At 41.0% G+C, this 15,158-nt stretch overlaps 1 long non-coding RNA gene across 1 annotated transcript; it reads left to right on the forward strand.

Annotated features, from left to right (window-relative positions):
* The first annotated feature begins 1,701 nt into the window (after positions 1–1,701).
* Positions 1,702–4,959, forward strand: LOC138975597 (uncharacterized). The gene is made up of 4 exons (XR_011458694.1): positions 1,702–1,877; positions 2,321–2,381; positions 2,857–2,976; positions 3,748–4,959. It is a non-coding gene; the product is annotated as an uncharacterized lncRNA (long non-coding RNA).
* The last annotated feature ends 10,199 nt before the right edge of the window (positions 4,960–15,158 follow it).

A 15,158-nucleotide genomic window follows, 5' to 3' on the forward strand; every position in this document is an offset into this window, starting at 1 on the left:
AATTTTCAAGAGGAAAGCTTGTTTCGGTTTTGCCAAGCGAAAGTAAACACTGCGTGAGGAAAGCTGGTTTCGGTTTTGCCAAGCGAAAGTATGCACTGCGTGTGACCAGTTTGTTGAGTGAACGAGGCACCATATGGGATCTGATTCTTTGAATTAATTTATCCTCAAGTTGGATGAAGAAGAAAACAAGTCGCGTAAGGCGAAAATACAATATTTAGTCAAGTAGCTGTCGAACTCACAGAATGAAACTGAACGCAATGCCATTTTTCAGCAAGACCGTATACTCATAGCATCGTCAGTCCACCGTTCAGGCAGTGAAATTGACAAGAAGAGCGGTTTAGTAATTGCGCTGAGAAGGATAGCACGCTTTTCTATACCTCTCTTCGTTTTAACTTTCTGAGCGTGTTTTTAATCGAAACATATCATATCTATATGTTTTTGGAATCAGGAACCTACAAGGAATAAGATGAAAGTGTTTTTAAATTGATTTGGAAAATTTAATTTTGATAATAATTTTTATATATTTAATTTTCAGAGCTTGTTTTTAATTCAAATATAACATATTTATATGTTTTTGGAATCAGCAAATGATGGAGAATAAGATAAACGTAAATTTGGATCGTTTTATAAATTTTTATTTTTTTTTACAATTTTCAGATTTTTAATGACCAAAGTCATTAATTAATTTTTAAGCCACCAAGCTGAAATGCAATACCGAAGTCCGGGCTTCGTCGAAGATTACTTGACCAAAATTTCAACCAATTTGGTTAAAAAATGAGGGCGTGACAGTGCCGCCTCAACTTTCACGAAAAGCCGGATATGACGTCATCAAAGACATTTATCGAAAAAAGGAGAAAAACGTTCGGAGATATCAATCCCAGAAACTCTCATGTAAAATTTCATAAAGATCGGCCCAGTAGTTTGGTCTGAATCGCTCTACACGCACGCACGCACGCACGCACGCACACACACACACACACACACACACACACATACACACACACATACACCACGACCCTCGTTTCGATTCCCCCTCGATGTTAAAATATTTAGTCAAAACTTGACTAAATATAAAAAAGAAAACCGAACCCATATGGTGCCTCGAGTGCATTCATTGGCTCAGCAATAAATCGTTTAAACCAATGGGAACCACCCGTGCATGTTCGCACATGCGCAAGGCATTACTTTTCGTCATAATATCCGGAAAAACCGTTGTGCGTTCGAACGAAAATAAAACGAAAGAGAAACGACATGGGTCCGAAAAAAAAGCTCAAAGCAGATAAAAATCAGCAGACATTGATGTCCATGCTGCGTTCGCCAGCCACTGTGGCTTCAGCTGAACCAACAACAACGTCAACCGAGAATTTAAACTGAAAAATCTTTTTAAATGCGGTTTTACGAGTCGTGTTTTTGTCCTATTGAAATTGCAATCTCAGGACACTGTGTCCTATTGATTTTCAGTTTTCAGGACAATTGTCCTAAAGGCTGCTAGAAAAATGTACATCACTGGTTATGAAGAATACTAATAGGTTCAGTGACACTGACAATGCCATTATTGAAAAATTCTATAAAAGGGCGCTGCATTTGTCAACTTTCACTGAATAAAACTTAGTACATTTGTAAGCTTTGAGTAGAAAATTCTGTTTTCTTGAGTGTTAAAATTGTTTTAACTTAAAAAAAATACAGAAATAGAGGACTAAAGAATGATTGTAATATTGTGCTTGCAGAATCTGGAAGATGTTTTGGCAGTTGGGCCTTGTGAATGTGATGTAAAACCTAAACCATCTGACCATCATACAGCTGATTTGTCAGGATCTTGTGATGGAGCTAGTGAAACTGACAAACCTTCGCCAGTGTATGCAAGCACTCAGACAGAGGTAGGCATTGCATTTTATTTTTTATTTTTTTATTGTATAGACAGTACAGATCTGCTTGTTCCCAATCCCACAGTCATTCATTGCAGTACTTAGTCATTCACACTTCTTATCAAGCATATTATAGCTGACACTGTAACTACTAAATGTGAGGCTGATCCACTTTGGCACACATTTGTATCTGATTCAGAGTTTCTAATTTTAGCAGTGTTTATTGATAAGTCATTGGATACATGTGTTGCACTTGCAGACCCTGTAATTGTATTCATGTACATATATATTGTCACTTTGTGTCACATGCTGTTCCGAATTGATGTGAATGAGTAAATATATCTAGATCTGTCAGTGAAATACTCTACTAACTTATCCATTGAGCAACTGTTATTGTATTATCATCATTTTCTGGCAGATTTTTTGCATAAATTGGTGACAATATTTTACTTCAGACACACCGCAGGATAAAAAGAAACAAGAAAATTCAAGTCACCCCAAAGGCTGCACAGAAAAGTAAGTAAATTATTAAAAAAAAGTGGTGGTGGTGGTCCTGTTTATATATATATATATGGTGTGTGTGTATGGGTGGTGGGTCAATTAATTATTTTCAGACAAGACGTCACAAGAGTAGTCAGGAAAGTTTTAGACTTTAGACTATTTCTGGATATCAAATATCAACTGTCATAATCTGCAGTTTTTTAATGTACAGATGATATGTCTTTAGCAGACTGATAGTTTTTGCTTAATGATAGTAAGCCTTAAAATGAGCACTATACCTGCTAGCACTATGCAAAAGTGTACATGTGTGGGGGTTGGTATTGTGCACTCATCCTATCACATTTCAGCTGGAGATACTAAGAGGAATTTCTTTGCAGTATGTTGTGCTCTGTCAATAATTTCCACAATTGTGTCAAAGCAGGTAGGCAATAGAGATATGGAACTTGCAATTACAAAATACTGTACCTTGTCAAATGAAACACTGTTTCAGGACAATCATAGCTGCTCTGCATTTTAACGAAAACAACAACAGACTGCAGGCTTCTGACCAGACCGGAAAGGAACGCTACAGTTTGGTCTACAGGAAATCAAAGAAGGACTATTCCATCCAGTAAGTGAAAGTGGATTGCACCTTTGGTAAATGTTCTTTTACTCTCACAAGCTCAGACTTTTGGTACAGAAGTTATTTTTGTGTTGTTCGGTTTGCAAGTACATACAAAATAATGGCCCATTGGATAAGCATGAAAGATGTAGAAGAATAACTTCCAAACATTTAAGTTAAGGCCAACAAAAAAAAAAATTGTCTGTTTCTGGTAACATGGCTAAAAAAAATAGGGTCTGTAGGTCGGGATTTTTTTAATTTTTATTTTTTTATTTTTTTATTTTTACCCCAAATGTAGACCAATAAAACTAACTTTAAAAATCGCGCAAAGAGACTGGATTCACTATACATAGAGACAAGACGCTTAACACATTTACAAATCGTCAGCGGACTTTCGTTTTCACACGTTTTTGTTGTTCATTTTCTCACCCTGTCCTTTACCACAACAGCAACAACAACAAAATTTGAGTTTGGGAAAAAAAAGTTTAGGGTCGGCGCCGAAATTTAGGGTCGGTCAGGTGACCAGAAACAGACAATTTTTTTTTTTTTGCCTAATGGAGATCAGAGAGTAACAAATAGCAATCAATGTCACAAATGTATTGCAACATTTTTTTTTCTTTGGCTGCTCAAAGAAAATAAAGAGAAACCATTTTTATACACATTCATACAGGAGCAATCCATACAACAGTGCAGGGGAAGGTAACACTAACAGCCACAGAAGAGTATGCCTATTTCAAAGTTGGTGGAGGGTCACTTAATAAAGTTCTCATTTGTTTGCAGCTTATGTGGGGAGACTGATGGAACGAGTGGTGGACTTGGCCTCTACACACACAGCATCCAAGACATGGAACGGTTCATCAAGCAGTTGCCTCCGCGCCTTTGTGAACAATATGCCAAGCCTAACAAAGAACAGGCAGTCAGAGCACTAAAGTCTCGGTACAGCTACAAGGGGTGCTAATACGACCACATGTAGTCAGGACCTGTAGATGTGAATGTTTAACCTTCACAACTGCTTCAAAATATCTACTGGCACAATAGTAAACTGTCAAAAGAACTAGTTTTCGGGTTCCAAATATCCTGTGTAATTGCCTGTAGCGTTAGGAAAGGTTTCCCGGATCTTCCTGACAGCAGAAGCAGGGAGAGTTACTCGTACATCCTTGCCCAGCCATCCCCATGCAAACTTTGCCAGCATACGGTATGCAGTGCAGCGGTAGCGACTGCACACAGACAAAATTAGGCATGCTATGTAATGTCCATGTACATAGTACTTTCCAAGTAAACTAAAAATGCATGAATATCAGGCAGCAGACATCTTTCCCATGTATACTGTATCACATGGTGTCGATGATAAAATTTACATTGCAGCAAGACATTTGGTTTGGGTGTAAATGTTATTTTAAAACCCTTACACTGGTGCAATTCTGCAACACAGGTTACATAGCCACTGGTGAATTAACAGGGAGAAAAATAAAGAAAAACGATCATATAGGTTTTCGCATTCATGGGAGGTAATCGGAACCGACCAAACAGACTGAGCCAGTAACGCGACATATATATGTCGTGACAACCAGGTGACAGTATAGGAAAAGTAGCGTGACATATATGTAAATGAATCTATTACATTGAACCATAATTTGTAATTTTGCTCCTTGATATATTATATATATACCTGTTTTCATCAGCTATATCTCTTCCATACTGTTGCTGGCACCATCTGTAGCAAGTACGAAGTAGTAGATATCCAGACACACTGACTGGAATCCTGGGTGATGAGTTATGCAGTTCACACCTTGTCTCATCAAGGCTTCCATTTGCTCCATTTCTGTGCAACAGCGACATTCTTTGATTGTGTCCATGAGCTCACAGTTGTCACAATGACACCTAGTGCATAAGAAGAGGAGAGGAGAGGAAAATAAAATTGTTTGCACAAATCTACTTACTCTGTCAGTCTGCGTTTTGGTTTTTGATCAATAAAATATTCTTTTAATCAAATCAACTTCACTTGTGTTTGATTCTTTTCCCCATCTGTGTGCAAAAATTTGATTCCAATCATGTTGCTCAATTTAACACTGATGTGTTTGGTCAGTTCTTCAATATTCACATGCAACTTTCCATTAAAAAAAAAACAAAAAAAAACAACAACACATTCAATCCTGGTGATACAAAGACACACAAACATGACAATCCTATGGAAAAAAAAAGAAACAAACTCAAGTACTACAATTCCACAAACTAAAAAAAAAGATGCTGTTGCTATTCACAGAGGAGATGATATATTGAAAGTTCTGCACTGATGAAAAATAAACACATGAAATGAACACTGAGTTGATTGTTGACAGTGATTGTTAACTTTCAATAGTTGGTATTCTATGCCTAGCTTTGTTGTGTTCAGATCTTCAAAATCTCTGATAATGTAAGCAAACAGTGTCACAAAATGGTAAGTAATCGCACAGTGTGAAATTTACCAATGCATCGAGTTCAGACGACTTGGGGCACTTGGCACTTGGTCATGTGCCTGTCTTTCTCCTTCACTGCCATCATCGTCGCTACTCGAAATCTGAGGCTCAAACTGGTATGGTTGAGGGGCTCCACAAGATTGTGATTGTGTTTGGAACACGTTCATCTCTAAATCCGAGTCGAAATCGCTGCTTTCACACGAGAGTTGCAATGCAACGTCTCTCTCTGCATCGCTTGACGCCATGTTTACTCGCTCAGTGTGTTCCACGTTTGACGTCACTAGCCAGGGGAGTTAAGCGATGGCAAAATTTTAAGATTGTTTCCCTTATAGTTAATTACAGGTGAGAATGGGCACTTTCAATAGCCAATTACGCGCGATCGGAGGAGATGGAACTTGATATAATTATATTTTTGCGGTCCTGTTATAAAGCCCTTTCCAGTGGCACAATAAAAAGTTTGCACTCTGGTTGGTCTTTAAGGTCTCTCTTCTTCTTCTTCTTCTTCTTCTTCTTCTTCTTCTTCTTCTTTATGAAGCTCCACTACATCTGACTTGGAATACATAAGATACTCATTTATATGGACAGATTTAGATTGTTCAAGTAAGTTGACCTACCCGTGGAGATCAATAGCAGAATTAGTAATTAGATTGGAACATGAAGATGTCAGGCACACAATCATGAAATGCTCGTCACGTCGTCCACCGTATAACACGCCTGTGTAAAATAGAGGTAGAAAATCGCAAAATAAATGTATGTTTTTCACTTCGTCACTACCAAAACATGTTAGAAATGCATGCTATTACACAAACATCGGTCAGTAAACACACACGTGTTTGTTTGTTTATTTGGTTTGTTTGTTTTTTGTGATTTTTTGTGTGGATTTTTTTCTGTGTTTGTTTGTTTGTTTTGCAGGCACATTTATCTTATCATCTGCAGAAAACCAACGTTAATATATAAGGTAAGAGTATAGTTGACAACGAAAAACATCAAACTCACCCAGTCTGTTCTGCACTGCCGTCAAAGTGGCCTCGAGGATCTGAACCCGGCTGGAAACCACAGACAAGTCGGGCAGTCTGTCGTCGGACCGCTTGGCCACAGTTCGTCCTTCAGCGGACGAAAGAAGGACGAATACAACCAGTAGTTCGGCGGCCGTTTTGGTCAAAAGTGATGTGCACATGTTGCCTCCTTTTCTCAGCGGCCGAAACGTTTATTTATTTATTTTCTCTTTTTTTTCTTGCTTTCTTTTAATTTTTGTGTGTGGAATGTTTATGTTCAAATTGTTTTTTTTAGAAACTTAATTGTTATCGAAGATGTTGACAGCGTTTATATTGACGAAGAAAACGTTACTGCTGTCGTTGTTGCAACTGCTACACTGTTCATATACTTTGCTCTGGCACCGGCTACTCTTTCCGTTTCAATCTTCTCACTCTCCCAAGCACTTTCTTTCAGTGTCGTCTTCTGCCTGTTCTGTTTTCTTCTATCTGTATATATATACGACTTGTGTGTGAGTGTGTGTGTGTGTGTGTGTGTGTGTGTGTGTGTGTGTTCGCGATGCACGGCCAAAGTTCTCGATGGATCTGCTTCAAATTTGGTGGGCATATTCAGGTAGACCCCGGACACAACCTGGTCGATGAGAATTTTCAACACGTGCTCTCAGCGCGCAGCGCTGAACCGATTTTGGTTTTTCTGTTCATCTTCCCAGGTCCATTCCCAGTAACTCTTCCTTATCTTCTCCAGTGTTTTGCGTTTATCTCCCTCCCTTCGTGTGGCGTCAATCCATATTCCCGTTACTATTTTTAGAAGGTCACTGTCTACAACGCTCAATCCATATTCCCGTTACTATTTTTAGAAGTTTTCCTTCGTGTGGCGTCAATTGCGTACGGTGTGCCACTCACCCGGCGAAGCCGGGTATTCGGCTCTACTTCTTCCCGGCGAAGCCGGCTACCCGGCGAAGCGGGTATTCATCTAGTCTTGAATATATGTGTCTACACCTGCGGCGAGTGGCCCCAAGAACATAGCATAGATCTGATAAGGCTGCTTGGCAAACGATGAGTAAATCACGTATTTGTTATCAAGGTGCTTTCATCGTAGAGATTTCAACCCCGACACTGCACAATAATGTTCCTTATCCTTGGTACGGACATTTAAAATCTTTTGAGTCTTGAGAGATTTAAGATTTTCTTGGTTAAAAGAACGTTATAGGGGTCAACAACAAGTGCATGCAGAGGGGAAGATTTACGACTCTGATAATTGAAACATATAAGCTTTCTTCTCCCTCGAACCCAAAACAGCCCCCCCCCCTCCCGGCCGGCCCCTGTCCCCCTGTCCCCCCGCCTCATTTTGGAAGCGCCTACCTTTCATACACTAGGTGCCCTGATTAATGTCTACATTTTTTTTTTGCTGTTAAAATGCACATGTGTGCCGTCCCAGAGAGGTTGTACATCAGGAAATACGCACATTAGCTTAGTATACTTCACTGAACGCTTTATACTGCCCTCCAAAAAAAAAGTGTTCCTCTTTTAAACACATTTCTGTAACACGTTTTGAACACAGTGTGATTTACGACATAATTATAGTTCTACTCTTTTTTTTTAAAGTAGCAAACATGGTAAACACGTACTAGTGTTCATTTGATATGAACACTATAGTGTTTACCATCGGTGGTTCGGCTGTGGTTGGTGGTGGGCTATAGGAACGTTTAATTGTTACAAAACAAAACGGTACAGTCACAATAGTATTAAAGAGGAGGTTGATAAAAAAAAGAAAAAAAAAAATTCCTCCGAGGTAGGAAAAACACCCCCGTCCTTACCATTCTCACTGCCACCAACTGAGAAGGTTATTTCCCTTTGACCATTAATATGTCCCTCTATAAGTCCTTGTAGAATCTTAATCCACCAATAACTCCCTAACCGTGTGTTTGACTGGTCCCAATTTTTGTAAGGACCGTCTCAGGAATGTATAGAACCTGTTCCCCAAGTTTGGTGACGATCGGTCCGTTCATTCTTGAGATCTATATGCGAACACAAACACACAAACAAACAAACAAACACATCGACCGAATCCTATACACACCCCTATACTGGGGGTATAAAAATAAAAAAAGGGTTTACCATCATGCATGTGTGCACGTCTGCTAGTATGTACTATGTCACCGGCACGGTTGGCCTAGTGGTAAGGCGTCCGCCCAGTGAGCGGGAGGTCGTGGGTTCGAACCCAGGCCGGGTCATACCTAAGACTTTAAAATTGGCAATCTAGTGGCTGCTCCGCCTGGCGTCTGCAATTATGGGGTTAGTGCTAGGACTGGTTGGTCCGGTCTCAGAATAATGTGACTGGGTGAGACATGAAGCCTGTGCTGCGACTTCTGTCTTGTGTGTGGCGCACGTTATATGTCAAAGCAGCACCGCCCTGATATGGCCCTTCGTGGTCGGCTGGGCGTTAAGCAAACAAACAAACAAAATGTACTATGTCACACTTAAAAACTGGTTGCAGAAATGCGTTCAAAAGTGGAACACTTCAGTTTAGGGTGTGACTAAAGGCTTAAGTATAATTTATTACACCAATGACTTCGTTCGTTCAATATTGAACAGGTGGTGGTGTAAAGTGTGCCGTGATAACTAGGCTTGAGGAATCAATACATTATTTGATGACAGGAAGCATTTGCAACAGGTTTCTAGATCATCCCATCACTTCCCCATGTGCACACGTAGTTAACCACCTTCCTTCCGTCCGCAAGCAAGCACACACACACACACACGACACACACACACGATACACATATGCACACACAGTACAAGCATACGCACGCACGAACGGCACACACACACACACGCATGCACGCACGAACGCATGAATTCACACACACACACACACACACACACACACGCGCGCGCGCACAAACGCAAGCACGCACGCACGCATGCATAAACACACACAAATATACACACGCCAGCACGCACACCCGCGCATACACATACACACACACAAACACGCATACATACACACTCACACCAACAGACACACACACACACACACGCACGCACGCATGCACGTACGCACACATTGACACACGCTCGCACACACACACACACACGCACGCCGGCACGCACACTTCTACACACACATACACACACAGAGTCTTAGTAGTACATTTGCTTGCACATGCTGCATACATGCAAATGTTAGTAAGATGACAAAAGAGAAGGCAGAAAAAAACAGAAGAAAACAAGTCGCGTAAGGCGAAAATACAACATTTAGTCAAGCTGTCGAACTCACAGAATGAAACTGAACGCAATGCAATTTTTCAGCAAGACCGTATACTCGTAGCATCGTCACTCCACCGCTCGTGGCAAAAAGAGCGGGGTAGTAGTTGCGCTGAGAAGGATAGCACGCTTTTCTGTACCTCTCTTCGTTTTAACTTTCTGAGCGTGTTTTTAATCCAAACATATCATATCTATATGTTTTTGGAATCAGGAACCGACAAGGAATAAGATGAAAGTGTTTCTAAATTGATTTCGAAAATTTAATTTTGATCATAACTTTTATATTTTTAATTTTCAGAGCTTGTTTTTAATCCAAATATAACATATTTATATGTTTTTGGAATCAGAAAATGATGAAGAATAAGATGAACGTAAATTTGGATCGTTTTATAAACAATTGTTTGTTTTTTTTACAATTTTCAGATTTTTAATGACCAAAGTCATTAATTAATTTTTAAGCCACCAAGCTGAAATGCAATACCGAAGTCCAGCCTTCGTCGAAGATTGCTTTACAAAAATTTCCATCAATTTGATTGAAAAATGAGGGTGTGACAGTGCCGCCTCAACTTTTACAAAAAGCCGGATATGACGTCATCAAAGGTATTTATCGAAAAAAAGAAAATAAACGGCCGGGGATATCATTCCCAGGAACTCTCATGTAAAATTTCTCTCTCCCTCTCTCTGTCTGTCTCTCTCTCTCCCTCTCTCTCTCTCTCTCTCCCTCTCTCTCTCTCTCTCTCTCTCTCTCCTCTCTCTCTCTCTCTCCCTCTCTCTCTCTCTCTCTCCCTCTCTCTCCCTCTCTCTCTCTCTCTCCCTCTCTCCCTCTCTCTCTCTCTCTCTGCCTCTCTCTCTCTACCTCTCTCTCTCTCTCCCTCTCTCTCTCTCTCTCTGCTTCTCTCTCTCTCTCTCTCCCTCTCTCCCTCTCCCTCTCTCTCTCTCCCTCTCTCTCTCCATTGGGTTTGTATGGGTTGTGAAAGAGTGAATACCCTTGCTTTTCCTCTGACAAAAAAACTTCACACGTGCGCCTGTCAACATGTTTCCGACAAACTCCTCGTTAGTGATTGGCCCCTCCATTGTTTGTCCCGAGTAAAAAGCAAGGGCATTCACCCCTTTACAATCCACACAAACCCGACAGAGTTGTTATCAGAATCCTGTCTTCTTTTCTGTTTGACGATCGTGTGGACACGTGTTATGTCGTTGACCCAATTCAGTGCTGATCAATCTATCCCCCCCCCCATCCCTACACTTCCCTCCTCCCCCTTTCACCCCTTCCATCACACCAGCCCGGACTCCCTCATCATCGATTACATCAAAGCCAAGCACAGACCAACAACCCACAGGGTAGCTCAGATCGAAAGGTCGCTGGTTCGAATCCGGGCCGGAACGGACACGTGTCAACGTGTCAACTTTATGTGCAGACTCAGAGACGGTATCCACCTCCCACCCCCTTGTCACCACAGCGGCACGTATAAGACCACCTAAACACACACATACACTTGCCGCGAGGGACGCCGGTAAAACTCGAATCATATAACCCACATCTTGTCCTTAAGAGGCGAAAAATTTAGCCTGACATAAAGCATTCTCTCTTTCTTTCTTTCCAACAACCCACTTACCCCACCCACCCCTTTCCGGAAAAATAATAATTTCAAACGAAACCGCCACGAACACCAACACTATCCCACATTCACCAATCATCGTTTTCATCAAAGGCGAGCACACACCACACCTCCCCCACCCCCAGCCCCAACCCCAACCGCTAATCAGTAATGCCTTCAACAATGCAATACACATTATACAAAAATCTCTACGCGCTGCTTCCTGGTAATTTTAACGCCATTACCACGCGGGGCCAAATAGGACAAATAGGGGTGAATAAAACATTTCTTTACGCCTTTCCCGAATGCACTCGTTTTTTGTCGCTTTTATTTTAGAGATCTATAACTGGATGCGCCGGTGAACTGTGGGCCCAACCGTTGGCGGAAGTGTGGCTCGGCAGTGCAGGCGCGTGCTCGGCGCGTGGACGAAGGGGATTTCATGCCCTGGCCGGGTTGCGTATCAATGCATTTTTTTTACACTTTGAACTCCCTCCACTCCCACCTCAACTCCTGATAACCCCCTGTCCCCTCCCTCTCCTCTCCTCCCTCCCCCTTCTCATTCTTATTATATTGTTGTAATTATTCATTGTTGTTTTTCTGTTTTCGTTTTGGTGATTTTGTTTCCGTTTTGTAGTTGTTGCTGTTTTCTTTTTGATTGTGTGTATGTGTGTGTGTAGGGGTGTGTGTGTGTGTGTGTGTGTGTGTGTGTGTGTGTGTGTGTGTGTGTGAAGGGGTGTGTGGGTGTGGGTGTGTGGGTGTGGAGGGGTGTGTGGGTGTGGGTGTGGAGGGGTGTGTGTGTGGGTGTGTGTGTTGTGTGTGTGGAGGGGGTGTGGGTGTGTGTGTGTGTGGAGGGGGGTGTGGGTGTGTGTTGTGTGTGTGTGTGTGGAGGGTGTGTGTGTGTGTTATGTGTGTGTGTGTGTGGAGGGTGTGTGTGTGTGTGGAGGGTGTGGGTGTGTGTGTGTATGGAGGGGGGTGTGGGTGTGTGTGTGTGTGGAGGGTGGTGTATGTGTGTGTGGAGGGTGGTGTGTGTGTATGTGTGTGTGGAGGGTGGTGTGTGAGTGTGTGTGAGTGTGTGTTTTTGTGGAGGGGGTGTGTGGGTGTGTGTGTGTGTGTTATGTGTGTGTGTGTGTGCATGTGCGTGTGTCTGTGTGTGTGTGTGTGTGAATCGACAATGTTTAAAATGTGGATGCGGGTTCTCATATCCGGGAAGTCATCAATTTTCGTCAGTTTTAAAGCCCCAGTCTGTCTCAAATGGTTTACAGAACGATTTAAATCTTCTCATGAAAAAAAGCAGTTCTAACCTTATGGAATACACTTGCAATAGAATGTACTAGCATTAAATGACACAGTTCGTTTGAATGGCTATTTAGCTCGCGTAAACCACACACCAGTTTTCGTGGTTTATCTAACCCTTAAAGGCAGAGTAAGCCTCCCGTAAACCATCACAGATACGGTCAGGCTTTTACACACAGTACAAACACCATTTCATTTAAACACTCACCAATTGAGAACATCCTAGGTGCCCTCCGTAAAGAGCGAACAATTTTCAAAGAATTTATTTTTGCGTGGTTTATCTTACCCCTGAGCCATCGTGAACCCGTGTGATCCAGTTTTCCCTTTTCACAATGCAGTCGTCATAGTTAGTCATTTGAATGCGACTCGACGTGAGCTTATCTACAATAGCACGGTTTTTTTATGCACGAAACAACGGCTGTGGTTCACAAGAACTCTAGCGATGGCTTTTGACTGTTGAGAGGAACGGCGATTTGCACTGATAAACCGGCCGTCGTCTGCTACGACCCTTGCGTGACCCTGCTTCCGGGCTTTTCTTTTTTTAAACTTTCACAACTTCGAATTGTTCTGATCTTGTCTTGATGAAAAACGAATTCTTTTATGATTAAAGAATGTTTGTGTAACAAGCTGTCAATTTATTATTTAGATTTTAAAAGTTAGGTCTAGCGCAAAAACGAGGCGCCGTTGTTGTTAACGGAACAAGTCTACGAAAATAAATTCTTTGAAAATGTCTCACGCTCGACAGAAAGCAGCCAGGATGTTCCCGTTCGGTGAGCGTTCAAATGGAAGTATGCTTGTACTGTATTTAGACGCTCGGGGAGCTCTGTGATGGTTTACGGGAGGCTTACTGTGCCTGCTTAGACCTTCCCCTTAAAAACGGTTGTATTCCCAAAAGCAATCGTCATCTTTAAACCGGAGTCTTTCCTTTTAATACTCCCCTTTTTTATATTTAGTCAAGTTTTGACTAAATATTTTAACATCGAGGGGGAATCGAGACGAGGGTCGTGGTGTATGTGTGTGTGTGTGTGCGTGCGTGCGTGTGTGTGTGTGTGTGTGTGTGTGTGTGTGTGTGTCTGTCTGTCTGTCTGTGCGTGTGTGTGTGTAGAGCGATTCAGACCAAACTACTGGACCGATCTTTATGAAATTTGACATGAGAGTTCCTGGGAATGATATCCCCGGACGTTTTTTTCTTTTTTTCGATAAATACCTTTGATGACGTCATATCCGGCTTTTTGTAAAAGTTGAGGCGGCACTGTCACACCCTCATTTTTCAATCAAACTGATTGACATTTTGGGCAAGCAATCTTCGACGAAGGCCGGACTTCGGTATTGCATTTCAGCTTGGTGGCTTAAAAATTAATAATGACTTTGGTCATTAAAAATCTGAAAATTGTACAAAAAATAATTTGTTTTTAAAACGATCCAAATTTACGTTCATCTTATTCTTCATCATTTTCTGATTCCAAAAACATATAAATATGTTGTATTCGGATTAAAAACAAGCTCTGAAAATTAAAAATATAAAATTTATTATTAAAATAAAATTTCCGAAATCGATTTAAAAACAATTTCATCTTATTTCTTGTGGGTTCCTGATTCCAAAAACATATAGATGTGATATGTTTGGATTAAAAACACGCTCAGAAATTTAAAAAGAATAGAGATAAAGAAAAGCGTGCTATCCTTCTCAGTGCAACTACTACCCCGCTCTTCTTGTCAATTTCACTGCCTTTGCATCGAGCGGTGGACTGACAATGCTACGAGTATATGCTCTTGCTGTAAAAATGCAGTGACTTCAGTTTCATTCTGTTAGTTCGACAGCTTGACTAAATGTTGTAATTTCGCCTTACGCGACTTGTTTTCTTTTTTTCTTGTCTTCTTTAAACTTTTTCTTCTATTTTTTTTAATCTTTTTTTTCTGTCTTTTATTTCTTTTGTTCCTGCGACACTGCAGAAGATCCACGTTTGTTCAACCCTTAATTTTCTACAATGTTTGCTTCGTAAAAGTAATCCTTCGGCCTATGAGGTCCATATGTCATTTTGGGTTTGATTCATACGAAAGTTCAGAATGCTATTTTCTTTTCTGCATGTTTTTTGGGCTGTCTTTCGGACTCATCTGTTACACAAGCCAAGTGCAGATGTTACCAACAGAATCATTGTTTAGACATTTCAAAACTCTCAAAATCCATACTTTTCTGTGTTGAAACAAAGCTTTAATGATTGTTTACCCAATTGTTTTCCAGGAAAATTGTCATGATTTTTTTTGTTTTGGTGAAATTTTTGAATTTTTGTTTACCCAGTTGCGCTTTATACATAACACAATCCAAAAGCATTTCAAAATCCGTAAAAGTTCTGTTTCTTGATAGTTTAGCTTTGCCTTTAAAGATGTAGGTGTGATGAAAGTTTGAGCTGTAACTAACTTAATTATTCCAGGCTCTTATTCTGTGTCGTGGATTTGATGTATTTTGAGTATTGTATTAATTAAAAGCAGGCTGCATTTTACCAGCGAGGGCGAGGGTTGACTACTGTATGGGTGTTGTTATATGGTGTATTTTTGCTCTTCTGTTGAGGGGGCCCGGGTAGCTC

Source organism: Littorina saxatilis, linkage group LG9, assembly GCF_037325665.1.
Source record: "Littorina saxatilis isolate snail1 linkage group LG9, US_GU_Lsax_2.0, whole genome shotgun sequence".
NCBI lineage: Eukaryota > Metazoa > Mollusca > Gastropoda > Littorinimorpha > Littorinidae > Littorina > Littorina saxatilis.